Source organism: Sus scrofa, chromosome 1 (genome assembly GCF_054392235.1).
Source record: "Sus scrofa isolate SSC_HxYL_T2T_F1_AM1 chromosome 1, Sscrofa_HxYL_maternal_Yorkshire_Landrace_v2.0, whole genome shotgun sequence".
NCBI classification, from domain to species: domain Eukaryota; kingdom Metazoa; phylum Chordata; class Mammalia; order Artiodactyla; family Suidae; genus Sus; species Sus scrofa.
This window is the reverse complement of record NC_139383.1, coordinates 279,215,663-279,229,169: the sequence shown is the minus strand read 5'-3', so window position 1 is coordinate 279,229,169 and position 13,507 is coordinate 279,215,663. Positions and strand designations below refer to the sequence as shown.

General features: G+C 41.4%; 1 protein-coding gene across 11 annotated transcripts in view; it reads left to right on the top strand.

Moving 5' to 3' along the window:
- SCAI (suppressor of cancer cell invasion) overlaps positions 1-13,507 on the top strand; it is a 156,434-nt gene that overhangs the window by 73,750 nt on the left and 69,177 nt on the right. The gene's annotated exons all lie outside the window — the stretch shown is intronic.

The window sequence follows — 13,507 nt, the reverse complement described above, 5'->3', positions numbered from 1 at the left end:
GAAAGGTTATGGAGAGAGTGTTATGTAAATGTCTGTACTAGGAATGATTGTGCTTTTGTTTTTTTACCCTGTTTCGTCATTCTCAGATGAAAACACACTAAGAGAGGAGGATAGCTTATATTGTTTTATTCAAGACGAAGGAGATATTTTGTTGGAGGTTTGGGATCCTTACTCCATGTCACCCCTGTTTTACATCTGATTTCACACTGCAAGATCGGGGATTAAGGAGCCCAGGGTGCACATGCAAGTGAGCCCAGGGCCTCTCTTCTGTTGCACCTTTTTGTTGTTGTTGTTGTCATCGTCGTTGTTGTTGCTGTTGTTTTGTCTTTTTGCCTTTTCTAGGGCTGCTCCCGCGGCATATGGAGGTTCCCAGGCTAGGGGTCTAATCAGAGCTGCAGCCACCGGCCTATGCCAGAGCCACAGCAATGCGGGATCTGAGCCGCATCTACAACCCACATCACAGCTCACGGCAACGCCAGATCCTTAGCCCACTGAGCAAGGCCAGAGATCAAACCTGCAACGTCGTGGTTTCTAGTCAGATTCGTTAACCACTGCGCCACAATGGAAACTCCATGTTGCACCTTTTGTATACTTGTTTATTTGCTTATTTCTTTTAATCTTTGCTTCTTTTTCTTAGGGTAAAGCCTCTGTTGACTAAAGTACTGATGGAGTGTTCTAGACACTGTAATTTTAGCTTTAGTTGGACGTGCCCTGACTTGTAGCAGAAGCTATATGCACTTTTGGCAAAATGTGTCTTCGATTGTGTATTCTTGTGTGTGGTGGGTAAATAATTTTGTATTTAAATGGCTTAGCCATGTTTCAGTTCATGAGATTCTTAGGATATTGACTTGCTTCTGACTTAAAGCGTCATTACTTTAGATCCAGCCATAAAAAAATTGGTAAAATACTGAGAATAAATAAGTTTTATTTTTGAAAAAAAAAATTTTTTTAAATGCTTTTTAGGGCTGTACCCAAGGCATGTGGAGGTTCCCATGCTAGGGGTCTAATCGGAGCTACAGCCACCAGCCTACATCACAGCTCACTGCAATGCTGGATCCTTAACCCACTGAGTGAGGCCAGAGATCGAACCCACAACCTCATGGTTCCCAGTTGGATTTGTTTCTGCTGCCCCACGACGGGAACTTCTATTTTTGAAATTTTATATAGGGATGAATAATTGTAAAGTTAGTGAGTTGTTTTTATTTTATTTATTTAAATTTTTTTTTATTGAAGTGTAGTTGATTTACAATGTTGCATTAGTGAGTGTAAACTTTATAGTTTATTTCTGGGTAAAAATGAAATCTTTTTTTTTTTCACATATTTTGTAACTACTATATACATCCTTAAGTTCGGAACAGTACTGGGCAGAGTTTATTTTATTTTATTTTTATTTTTATTATTTTTTTTGGCAGAGTTTATTTTAAAGTTAATGTATCTTTTAAAAATTTCTAGGAGTTCCTGTCATGGCTCAGTGGTTAACGAACCCGACTAGGAACCATGAGGCTGCGGGTTAGATCCCTGGCCTCGCTCAGTGGGTTAAGTATCCAGCGTTGCCATGAGCTGTGGTGTAGGTCACAGACGCGGCTCGGATCTGGCATTGCTGTGGCTGTGGTGTAGGCCAGCAGCTACATCTATTCGACCCCTAGCCTGGGAACTTCCATATTTCGAGAGTGCGGCTCTAAAAATACAAAAGACAAAAAAAAATTTATAATGATAAAGATAATACAGGGTCATCAAATGAATCTTACACAACCACTCTATTTAAAAGTATGCTTTTAGACACTTTTTTAAATCTCTATTTTCATTTAATTTTCTTTATATAACTCATCATCTCAAGTTATCATGCTTAATTGCATATGGTATCTTCTTAGGAAAGGTCTCCAGGAGCAGGACCCTGATTGTCATTGTTTTTCTAGGACCTACGCCAGGGTCTTGCACGTTACAGGCACTTAATAAACATTTGTTAAGTGAAGGATTCTAAAGACAGGGTTCTGAACTCCTACACTCTGCTGCTTCTGTCTTGTGCTTCAGAAGAGATTTTTTTTTGCTTTGCTTTTTAGGGCCCAACTCACAGCACATGAAAGTTCCCAGGCTTGGGTTGACTCAGAGCTGCAGCTGCCAGCTGCAGCCGCAGCCACACCAATTCGGGATCTGAGCCATATCCATGACCTACAGCATGGTTCAGGGCAGTGCTGGATCCTTAACCCACTGAGCGAGGCCACGGATCGAACCCACATCCTCATGGATACTAGTCTGCTTCGTCACCACTGAGCCATGACTCGAACTCCTGCAGAAGAAATCTTTGACATAAATTTTTCTTTGGCTTTGTGGATTAAAGAATTGTTATCTTTCACTATTGTAATTCAAAAATCTACCCCAGTGAGCCAGGGTTTTAAGTCCTTTTTTTTTTTTTTCCCTATAATGTTGTAAAACTTTAAAATTGCTTACTTAGACTTTTTTTGTTTGTTCTCCTTTCTTATCCTGTTTATTCAACAGTCCTTTGGCCCCTAGTATGTGCCACATTGTATATTGGGTGTAGATAATTTGAAAATAAAACTAACAGCCCCTGTCCTCAAATAATCTGTGAGGAATTTATAAAAATACAAACCCAGGGCCATAGTCTACTCACTTCTAGCCTCAGATTTACCATATCGGTTAAGCAAATTTCCCACGTATCTCCATGTGCGTGTTTATTTAGGCAAATAAAAAAGTTAAAGGGATGGTAAATTTAAAGAGTTGGAAAGCCAGGCACGTGGGCTGGTCCCTATCCTCCTGGTGCATGTTTCTATGTTTGGCCATGACTGGGGCTGGAGACTGAGGACCCATCAAATTTTTGTCTTTTTTTTTTTTTTTTTTGCCTTTTCTAGGGCCACTCCCGCGACTAGGTTCCCAGGCTAGGGGTCTAATTGGAGCTGTAGCCGCTGGCCTACGCCACAGCCACAGCACCGTGGGATCCAAGCCAAGTCTGCAACCTATACCACAGCTCACGGCAACGCAGGATCCTCAACCCACTGAGCAAAGCCAGGGATCGAACCCACAACCTCATGGTTCCTAGTCGGATTCGTTAACCACTGAGCCACGAGGGTGGTTTTGTTTGTTTGTTTTGTTTGTTTTTTTTTTTGAGAATAGCCCTGGGCAAGGCATAACTGCTGGGAAGGGAATGGGTTCCTCCCTCCCCAAGCTGCCTTCTGGCCCATGTTGGACCTTCCAGATTTCACCACAGGCCACCGTCAGGCAGCAGGAGCACATGGAGAAATCTTTGCCATCATCTTTGGTCAATATCACACCTTTTGTGCATGGCTGAAGAGTTCCCTTTTTCTCTTCCTCACTGCCACCATAAAGAAGAGACATCCAGGAGTTCCTGTTGTGGCTCAGAGGTAACGAACCTGGCTAGTATCCATGAAGACATGGGTTCAAGCCCTGGCCTGGCTCAGTGCATTAAGGATCCAGCATTGCTGCGGCTGTGACTTGGGCCGGCAGCTGCAGTTCCAATGTGACCCCTAGCCTGGGAACCTCCATATGCCATGAGTGCAGCCCTAAAATAAAACAAAAAGCATGTTTGCATGAAAATCCCTACCTTACCCTCTGGCATTTGGTTCCCCAACTTTATTCTCAACCCATAAAACATTAACATGGTTATAATAACTCTGACCTCCTTTGTCTATGTAGTAACATGTATCATTACTGTATTCCTTTTATTGCCTTTGTACAGGTTAATATACCATTGTACAGATTTACCACATGTTAGTTATCCAGTCATGAGTTGGTGGACATTTAAATTATTTTGTAGGTTTTGGCTGTTTTGAGTAATACCACTATGGACAATTCATGTACAGGGTTTTGTGTGGACATGCAATTTTGGTTCTCTTGGGTATCTATCTATGAGTGAAATTGCTTGCTCATATAGTTCTCTAAGTTTAACCTTTGGAGGAACTTGCAGACTTTTTCAAGGAGGCTCTATTCCCAGCAGTGTAAGCGTTCCAGTTTCTCCACATCCTCACCCACACTTGTTATTGTCTTTTTGATGACAGTCATCCTAGTGTGTGGGAAGTGGGTTTGATTTGCATTTCCCTAATGACTCATGATGTTGAGCGTCTTTTTATGTGCTTATTGGCCATTTTTATGTCTTCTTTGAAGAAATCCTTTGATCATTTTTCAAATAGATTTATTTAGTGGTTTTGGGGTTTTTTTGCTTTTCAGGGCCACACCCAAAAGATTCGTTTCTGCTGTGCCACAATGAGAACTCCAGTTTTTTATTTTTGAGTTGTAGTCGTTTTCTATATATTCTGGATAAAAGTCCTCTGTAAGATGTAATGATTTGCAAATATGTTTTTTCCCATTCCATGGGTTATCTCTTCACTTTCTTGTTGGTGCCCTTTGAAGCCCAGAAACTTTTAACTTTGACAAAGTCCAACTTGTCGTTCTGCTTCATCATTTGTGTCATATCTAAGAAATCATTGGCTAAATTGAAGTCACCAAGATTTACTCCTATGTTTTCTTCTAAGAGTTTTGTGGTTTTAGTTCTTATATTTAGGTCTGTGAACCATTTTGTGTTAATTTTCAGCAAATGGTGAATTCTTAGGCATTTCTTTATCAGAAAAAAAGTTTTTTAAAATCGATTGTTGCATTTCTTTCATTTTTCCTTTTTTCTTGCTTGTTCCTTAATTCTCCTTCTTGTTTATACTTGTAATGCTTATATTGAATTTCTAATCTAAATCCTATAACCCTCTCTTCTCTTTTGATTTTGATCTCTATTTTTTTCTCAGCATTTTCAGAAAATCTTGTTTGTCCATCATATGCCCAACATGTTTCATCTCCTCATTTCATATCAACATTTTTTGTTATATTCCTTTTTCAAAAACTAGATACTCTGTATTTGACCCAAAATTTACTAGCATTTCTACCTGTGTATTTATTTTATTTTATTTTTTTTATTATTTTTTTTTTTTTTTTGTCTTTTTGTTGTTGTTGTTGTTGCTATTTCTTGGGCCGCTCCCGCGGCATATGGAGGTTCCCAGGCTAGGGGTCGAATCGGAGCTGTAGCCACCGGCCTACGCCAGAGCCACAGCAACGCGGGATCCGAGCCGAGTCTGCAACCTACACCACAGCTCACGGCAACGCCGGATCCTTAACCCACTGAGCAAGGGCAGGGACCGAACCCGCAACCTCATGGTTCCTAGTCGGATTCGTTAACCACTGCGCCACGACAGGAACTCCTCTACCTGTATATTTAAATAAGACAGACACGACAAATTTTGATGTGTTAGTGAATAGAAATGATTTTTTTTTTTTTTTTGGTCTTTTTGCCTTTTCTAGGGCCGCTCCTGTGGCATATGGAGGTTCCCAGGCTAGGGGTCGAATCAGAGCTGTAGCCACTGGCCTACGCCAGAGCCACAGCAATGCCGGATCCAAGTCGAGTCTGTGACCTACACCACAGCTCATGGCAACGTCGGATCCTTAACCCACTAAGCGAGGCCAGGGATTGAACCTGCAACCTCATGGTTCCCAGTCGGATTCCTTAACCACTGCGCCACGACGGGAACTCCTATTTCATCTTTTTTTTCCCCTTTTCTTAGGGCCACACCTGCTGCATGTGGAAGTTTCCAGGCAAGGGATCAGATCGGAGCTGCAGCTGCCAGACTATGCCACAGCAACACCAGATCCAAGCCGAATTTGTGACCTACACCACAGCTCACGGCAATGTTGTATCCTTAACCCACTAAGTGGGGCCGGGGATTGAACCTGCATCCTCATGGATACACTACTCAGGTTCGTTACCGCTGAGCCACAACGGGAACTCTTCACCTTCTCTTTGAAATGTTGTTTCGGTTGTGTAAATATATTTTATTAGTTTATTTTGATCTTTTTTGAAAGTGCCATTTAAACTATAACATAAATTTTATTTATTTTTAAACTAACTACAGAATAAAATTGTGTCCGTGGAAATAGTAGGAAACCCTGATACATGAAAAAATTGTGTGAGATCTAATTTTTATGACTGTTTATTCATTGTCAGAGAAATTTATTATAATTTGTTTAGGATACCTATTTCAGTTTATTCTTGAGCAACTAAAATTATATTGGATTCCGCCTACATTGTTGGTGGGAATGTAAATTGTTGCAGCCACTGTGAAGAACAGTGTGGAAGTTCCTTAAAAAATTAAAAATAGAGTTACCATATGATCCTGCAATCCCACTCCTGGGCATATATCCATAAAAGATGAAAACTCTAATTTGAAAAGATACATGCACCCCAATGTTCACAGCAGCACTGTTTACAAAAGCCAAGACATGGAAACAACCTAAGTGTCCATCATCAGATGAATGGATAAAGAAGATGTGGTAAACACACACACAAATGCAGACACACACACACACACACACACACACACACACACACACACACAGGAGTATCACTTGTCTATAAAAAAGAATGAAATAATGACATTTGCAGCAACGTGGATGGACCCAGAGAATATCATACTAAGTGAATAAATCTGACAAAGACAAATTCATATGATATCAGTTATATGTGGAGTCTAAAAAAATGATAAAAATGAACTTGTTTACAAAACAAATAGACTCACAGACATAGAAAACAAACTTACAGTTACCAAAGGGGAAAAGTGGGGGAGGGATAAATTAGGAGTTTGGGATTAACAGACATATGATACTATATATAAAATACAGAAACAACAAGAACCTATAGAATATAGGTTATATGCAGTTCCCATCATGGCACAGTGGAAACAAATCCGATTAGGAACCATGAGGTTGTGGGTTTGATCCCTGGCCTCACTCCTTGTGGGTTAGGATCTGGTATTGCCGTGAGCTGTGGTGTAGGTCACAGACGTGGCCTGGATCTGGTGTTGCTGTGGCTGTGGCTGGTGGCTGTAGCTCCGATTAGACCCCTAGCCTAGGAACCTCCATATACCATGGGTTTGGCCCTAAATAGCAAAAAAAAACAAAAACAAAAAAGAATACAGGTGTAGCATATAGTATAGCATAGGGAACTATATATTCTGCATCTTATAACCTATAATGGACAATAATCTGAATATATATATTCTTTTACATATATGTATATGTATCACTTTGCTGTACACTTGAAACAAACTCAACATTGTAAATCAACTATACTTCAGTTTAAAAAAAAAAGAGTGGAGTTCCCATCGTGGTGCAGTGGTTAACGAATCCAACTAGGAACCATTAGGTTGTAGGTTCCATCCCTGCCCTTGCTCAGTGGGTTAACGATCCAGCGTTGGCATTGCCATGAGCTGTGGTGTAGGTTGCAGACGTGGCTCGGATCCCGAGTTGCTGCGGCTCTGGTGTAGGCCAGTGGCTACAGCTCCAATTAAACCCCTAGCCTGGGAACTTCCATATGCTGCAGGAAGCAGCCCTAGAAAAGGCAAAGACAAAAAAAAAAAAAAAAGAGAGAGTTCCTGTTGTGGCTGAGCAGTAATGAACCCAACTAGTATCCATGAGGATGCAGGTTCCATCCTTGGCCTCACTCAGTGGATTAAAGGATCTGGCATTGCCTTGAGCTTCGGTGTAGTTTGCAGAACACTGCTCAGATCCCACATTGCTGTGGCTGTGGCGTAGGCTGGCAGCTGCAGCTCTGATTCCACCCCTAGCCTGGGAACTTCTATATGCTGCAGGTGCAGTCCTAAAAATGACAAAACAAAACTATATTGCTTTCAATAATTAATCCTTTTCATACAGCTCAAGAGCAAAAAAAACAATCAATCAAATTAGAAAATGGTCAGAGGATCTGAATAGATATTTTTCCAAAGAAGACATATAGATGGCCAGCAGGTTCAGGAAAAGGTACCAAACACCATTAATCATCAAGAAAAAGCAAATCAAAATCACGACAAGATATCACCTCATACTTGTTATAATTGCGATTATCAAAAACAAAAAAATTGCAGTTTGCACCGTGGCGCAGTGGGTTAAGAACCTGGTGTAGTGTCCGTGAGGATACAAGTTCATCGTTGGCCTTACTTAGTGTGTAAAGGATCTGGCATGTCTCAAGTGGTGGTGTAGGTCGCGGTTGCAGCTTGGATTGCATGTTGCTGTGGCGTAGGCCGGCATCAGGTACAGCCCAAAAAAGAAAAAGAAAAAGGGAAAAGGAAGGAACAAAACCACGTATTGGTGTGGATTTGGAGAAAAGGGAGCCCTTGTGCACTGTTGGTGGGAAGATGAATTGGTGCAGCCACTACAGAAAACGGTACGGAGGTTCCTTAAAAAGTTAAAACTATCATAGAATCAAGCAATTCTACCTCTGGGCATTTATGCAAAAAAATCAAAGCACTAACTTGAAAAGATATATACGTCTTCGCGTTCATTGAAGCATTATTTACAATAATCAAGATGTAGAAGTAGGAGTTCCTGTCATGGCACAGTGGAAACAATTCTGACTAGGAACCATGAGGTTGCAGATTTGAACCCTGGCCTTGCCCAGTGGGTTAAGGATTCGGCATTGCCATGAGCTGTGGTGTAGGTCGCAGACACGGCTCAGATCCTGCATTGCTTCGGCTGTGGCGCGGGCCGGCAGCTACAGCTCCTATTAGACCGATAGCCTGGGAACCTCCATATGCCACGGCTGCGACCCTAAACAGACAAAAAAAAAAAAAAGAAGAAGAAGATGTAGACGTAAAGTAAGTGTCCATTGAATGGATAAAGAAATTGTAGAGTGTGTGTGTGTGTGTGTGTGTGTGTGTGTGTGTGTAATGGAATATTCTTCAGGCATTAAAAAAAAGGGAATCTTGACATTTATGACAACCTGGATAGACCTTACGGGCATATTGCTTAAGTGAAATGAGTCACGCAGAGAAAGACAAATAACATATGATGTAACTTTATATAGAATCTAAAAAGAACACACACAAAACCCCCCAAAAACCAGACAAAAGAAGCAACCAAGCTCATGCGTACAGAGAACAGATTGGTGGCTGCCTGAGGCAGGAGATGGGGTGGGTGGGTGCCGTGGTGAAGAGGGTTAAAAAAGTACGAACTTCCAGCTGCCACAGAACTGTGTCATGGGGATGTAATGTAAAGTGTGACTATAGCTAATAATACTACATTGTTTATTTGAAAGTTGGTAAAAACAAAAAAAATAGGTCTTAAATTTTTTCATCACAGAAAAAATTTTTGTAGCTGTATATGGTGGTGGATGTTATTATCGTGACTTATGCTGATCTTTTCACAATATATACAAATATCGAATCATGAGGTGTACACCTTATACTAACACAACGTTGTATGTCAATTATATCTCAATTTTTAAAAAGAATTAGGAGTTCCCTTCGTGGCTCAGAAGTTAACGAACCCAACTAGCATCCATGAGGGCGCGAGTTTGATCCCTGGCCTTGCTCAGTGGGTTAAGGATCCAGTGTTTTCGTGAGCTGTGGTGTAGGCCACAGACGCAGCTTGGATCCTGAGTTGCTGTGGCTGTGGTGTAGGCCAGAAGCTGCAGCTCTGATTCGACCCCTAGCCTGGAAACTTCCATGTGCCATGGGTGCACCCCTCCCCCAAAAAAGAATTAATCCTTTTGACTCTTGTTCTCTGAAGTGTTCAGTAGATAAAATCACAAGTCCTACCAACTTGAACCTTCTCTTCTTTCTTTAGGTCAGTAATTCTGTCAGTATGTTTGTGTAACTTGCAGATATCATAAACCACTACCTAAAGAGCTGTATTTTCTGGAGTTCCCGTCGTGGCACAGTGGTTAAGGAATCCGACTAGGAACCATGAGGTTGCAGGTTCAATCCCTGGCCTTGCTCAGTGGGTTAAGGATCCGGTGTTGCCGTGAGCTGTGGTGTAGGTTGCAGACTCGGCTCGGATAGCACGTTGCTGTGTCGCTGGTGTAGGCCGGGTGGCTACAGCTCTGATTCGACCCCTAGCCTGGGAGCTCCATGTGCTGCGGGAGTGGCTCAAGAAAAGGCAAAAAGACAAAAAAAAAAAAAAAAAAAGCTGTATTTTCTATACCGATTTATTGATTGTCTCCCACCTGTGGATTAGTACCTTCCTAAAGTGCTATCTTAAAATTTGGCAACACTGAAAATGATACATTTTGACCTAAAGAAGTAAGTAAGCAAATCGACTAGGGATTTATTTTCAGTGTTTTGTGTGAAGGAGCCCCTTCATGTTAAACAAGCCTTAATTATTTCTACAAAAGCTTTATCTGTGGTGAGTGAAGTGTATATATTCTCTGAATGCTTTTGGGTTTTTGAGAGAGATGTGGCTGCACAAATTTGTGCTTTACTGAGAGATTAATATTTTGACTCTTCCTTTTTATTTTCCCTTTTAAAGAAAATCTGTTTCACAATTTTCCTTATGGTGCAGCAGATTTAGGATCCAGTGTTGTCACTGCAGCAGCTCAGGTTGCTGCTGTGGTGTGGGTTTGATCCCTGGCCCGGGAACTTCCATATGCTTCAGACGTGGCCAAACGAAGAAAAAAACCCCAAAACTCTGTTACACACATACGCAGATACATACACACACACAGAATAATGTAGAAGTGGTAAAAAGATTTCGGTCGAGATATAAATAAACGGGTTGCCCACGATGCGTGGTAAAATTTAAAAAAGCAAATTGCGACCATAGTTTGTTTTCCATGATCTTGTTTTTTTCAGGAATTCTCTATTAAATTTATATTCTCTATATCATATTAGCTTTTCGTGGGGACCCTTTGTCTTAGGGCCCAGTTTGGTCTCTTTCTTCCGGGGGGCTGATTTTCTCCTAGTGGCTGGTGCATGTGAGTGTATCTTCTGTGCTTGTTTCTGTCAGTGCACATTCAGTGGGCCTCAGCCGGAGAGCGCTTGGAAGGAAGGTCTCTGCTGATCCGTGTCAGAGTTGCCCGGGGTGCTGGGTGGAGGGCGTGGGGCCTTCTTCCCCACTTTGCTCTCCGGTTCCCTCTCCACAGACTGTGGGAGTTAAACACCTCTCTGCTTTCAAGCATTGATGTAGTTTTTGTGTATTTCTTCTGAAACCGAGAAGATTTCTTTGGGAATAATTGAAGGTTTTTTTTTTTGGTTGTCCCCCCCCCGTTTATATTTGTGTTGGTCTGAATAGAAAACAGGGTCACATTACTTGTAGAGAACAAGAAGTATATTGATAGTGCTTCTGGACCAGCTTTGGAACTTGGGGAAGAGGTGGCGTGGGGGTGCGGCTGGAATAGCATCGGCTTTTAATATTGGGCCCTTGGTTCTGAGCATTTCTTCACTGTTCAAGTGCTTATCTATTGGCTAGCTTCTCTTTGTGTTTTCTCTTGAGTTCACAAACTGATTATTAAATTATGGCAGTGTAATATACTTGCAGAAGAGTACATTTAAGTGTATTTTTTTGCAGATTGAACACATCCAGGGGACTTGGACAAAGAAATAGAACATACCCACTGTGGCACAGTGGGTTAAGAATTTGATTGCAGCAGCTCGGGTTGCTGCAGAGGTGTGGGTTCATGGTTCACTGCAGGGGCACGGATTGCAGCTGTGCCTCAGATTCAGTCTCTGGCCCAAGAACTTTCATATGCCGTGGGTGTGGCCATTAAAAAAAAGAAAAACACACAGCACCACAGCAGCTCCCTTGTGTTCTCTCACTTGGACTTTTTAAAGGTTTATGAGCAGAGTGAAAAGATGCATTTAGTGCATGAAAGGCTAGAGTATCTATATAGTGTCCTACATGGGTATAGTAAACTTTATCTTTTTTCTTGAAGGTGTGTCTTTTTGCCTTATCCATGTTAAGCCATTCATCCTGTTATCAGAGCCTTTTCATTTTCGCAGTCATGAATATCATAATGGAGTATTTTTCTTGACTGAAAATATTTTCTTATAGGAGTTCTCATTGTGGCTCAGCGGGTAACGAACCTGACTAGTAACGAACCTGACTAGTATTCATGAGGATGCGGGTTCAATCCCTGGCCTCACTCAGGGCTTAAGGCTCCCGTGTTGCTGTGAGCTGTGGTGTAGGTCATGGACGTGGCTTGGATCCTATGTGGCATAGGCTGGCAGCTGCAGCTTCGATTTGACCCCTAGCCTGGGAACTTCCATATGCCTCAGGTTCGGCCCTAAAAAGAAAAAAAAGCAAAGCAAAGACCTTCTTATAATATGTGCATAATAAATAAACTCTCCTTTCCATTCACTGTGTAAGAAAACAAAGTCTAGAGAGTGAGATGGATGAAATGAATGGTCTTTTGCTTATGATAGCTCTTGCATATCATTACAGTAGTAATGAAGTAAGAATGATGTTAGAAATAGCTTTGAATAACACCAGAAAATGATCAAAAGCCTCAGTGCTTGCAGGGTTCTTGTTACCATGGTGACTAAGACTGTCAAAGCAGAATGGAATACTTGGAGGGATTATATAAGGCAGCATCTTGAGATGTGTTTTTGAGATATGCAGCTGGGTCTACCAGTAATATCTATGACTTTTTAAAAGCAGAGGCCCCCAAATCACTAATTATATAACGCCAGAGCAGCAAATACACAAAGCCAAAGTAAGTGTTGGAGGTGTATACACACACACACCCCAAAGTGAAATGTAATAATCTTAAATTAAAATAGTGACAGAAAATTTTATTCAACATGCTCCTTATATTTCAAAATAAAGAAGAAATCGCCAGGAAGTTGCCTTGTGGTGTAGCAGGTTGAGGATCCAACATTGCTACAGCTGTGACGCAGGTTCAGCCTCTGGCCCAGGAACTTTCACTTGCCATGAGTGCAGGAAAAAAAAAAAAAAAAAATGTAACTTAAAAAAAGAAATCATTTACAATACTTTCTTTAACAGCTTATTTTTAGGATGCCCTTGTTTCTGAATGGGAAAGGATAACTGAAAAATTGATAGTTTTTTCCCACCATCCTCTTTCTTCCCTCCCTTGCTCTCTCCTTCCTCTCTCTTCCCTCTCTTTTTCTTCCCTTTTCTCTTCCTTTTCCTCCTTCAAAAAATTAATACTTTCCCAGAGGCAAAGTTCTGCAGACAGATAATAGTAAAGTGTGTATTATTTCAGAGATAATGAGACTGATGTGCTGCCAGCTGCACTAAGAGGGCTGATGATTTCAGAGATAATGCCCTAAACTATTTGTACAAGCTTGCAATAATCTGCTTTTGTTTTATATGGCTTACCACTGAAAACAGTGGCACTTGCAGTTGGGGTAGACTGCCACCAGGGTGCAGTAGATGTCTTGATCGCATGATCTAGAGAAGCATTGACTGATAAAAATGTAATGTGAGCCACAAATGTGATTTAAAATTTTTCTAGGAGGAGTTCCCGTCGTGGCCCAGGGAAACAAATCTGACTAGAAACGGTGAGGTTTCAAGTTCGATCCCTGACCTTGCTCAGTGGGTTAAGGATCTGGCGTTGCTTGTGAGTTGTAGTATAGGTCACAGACGTGGCTTGGATAGTGCATTGTTGTGGCTGTGATGTAGGCCAGCAGGTCTGATTCAACGCCTCCATGTGCTTCGGGTGTTGCCCTAAAAAGACAAAAAAAAAAAAAAAAAAAAAGAAAAGAAA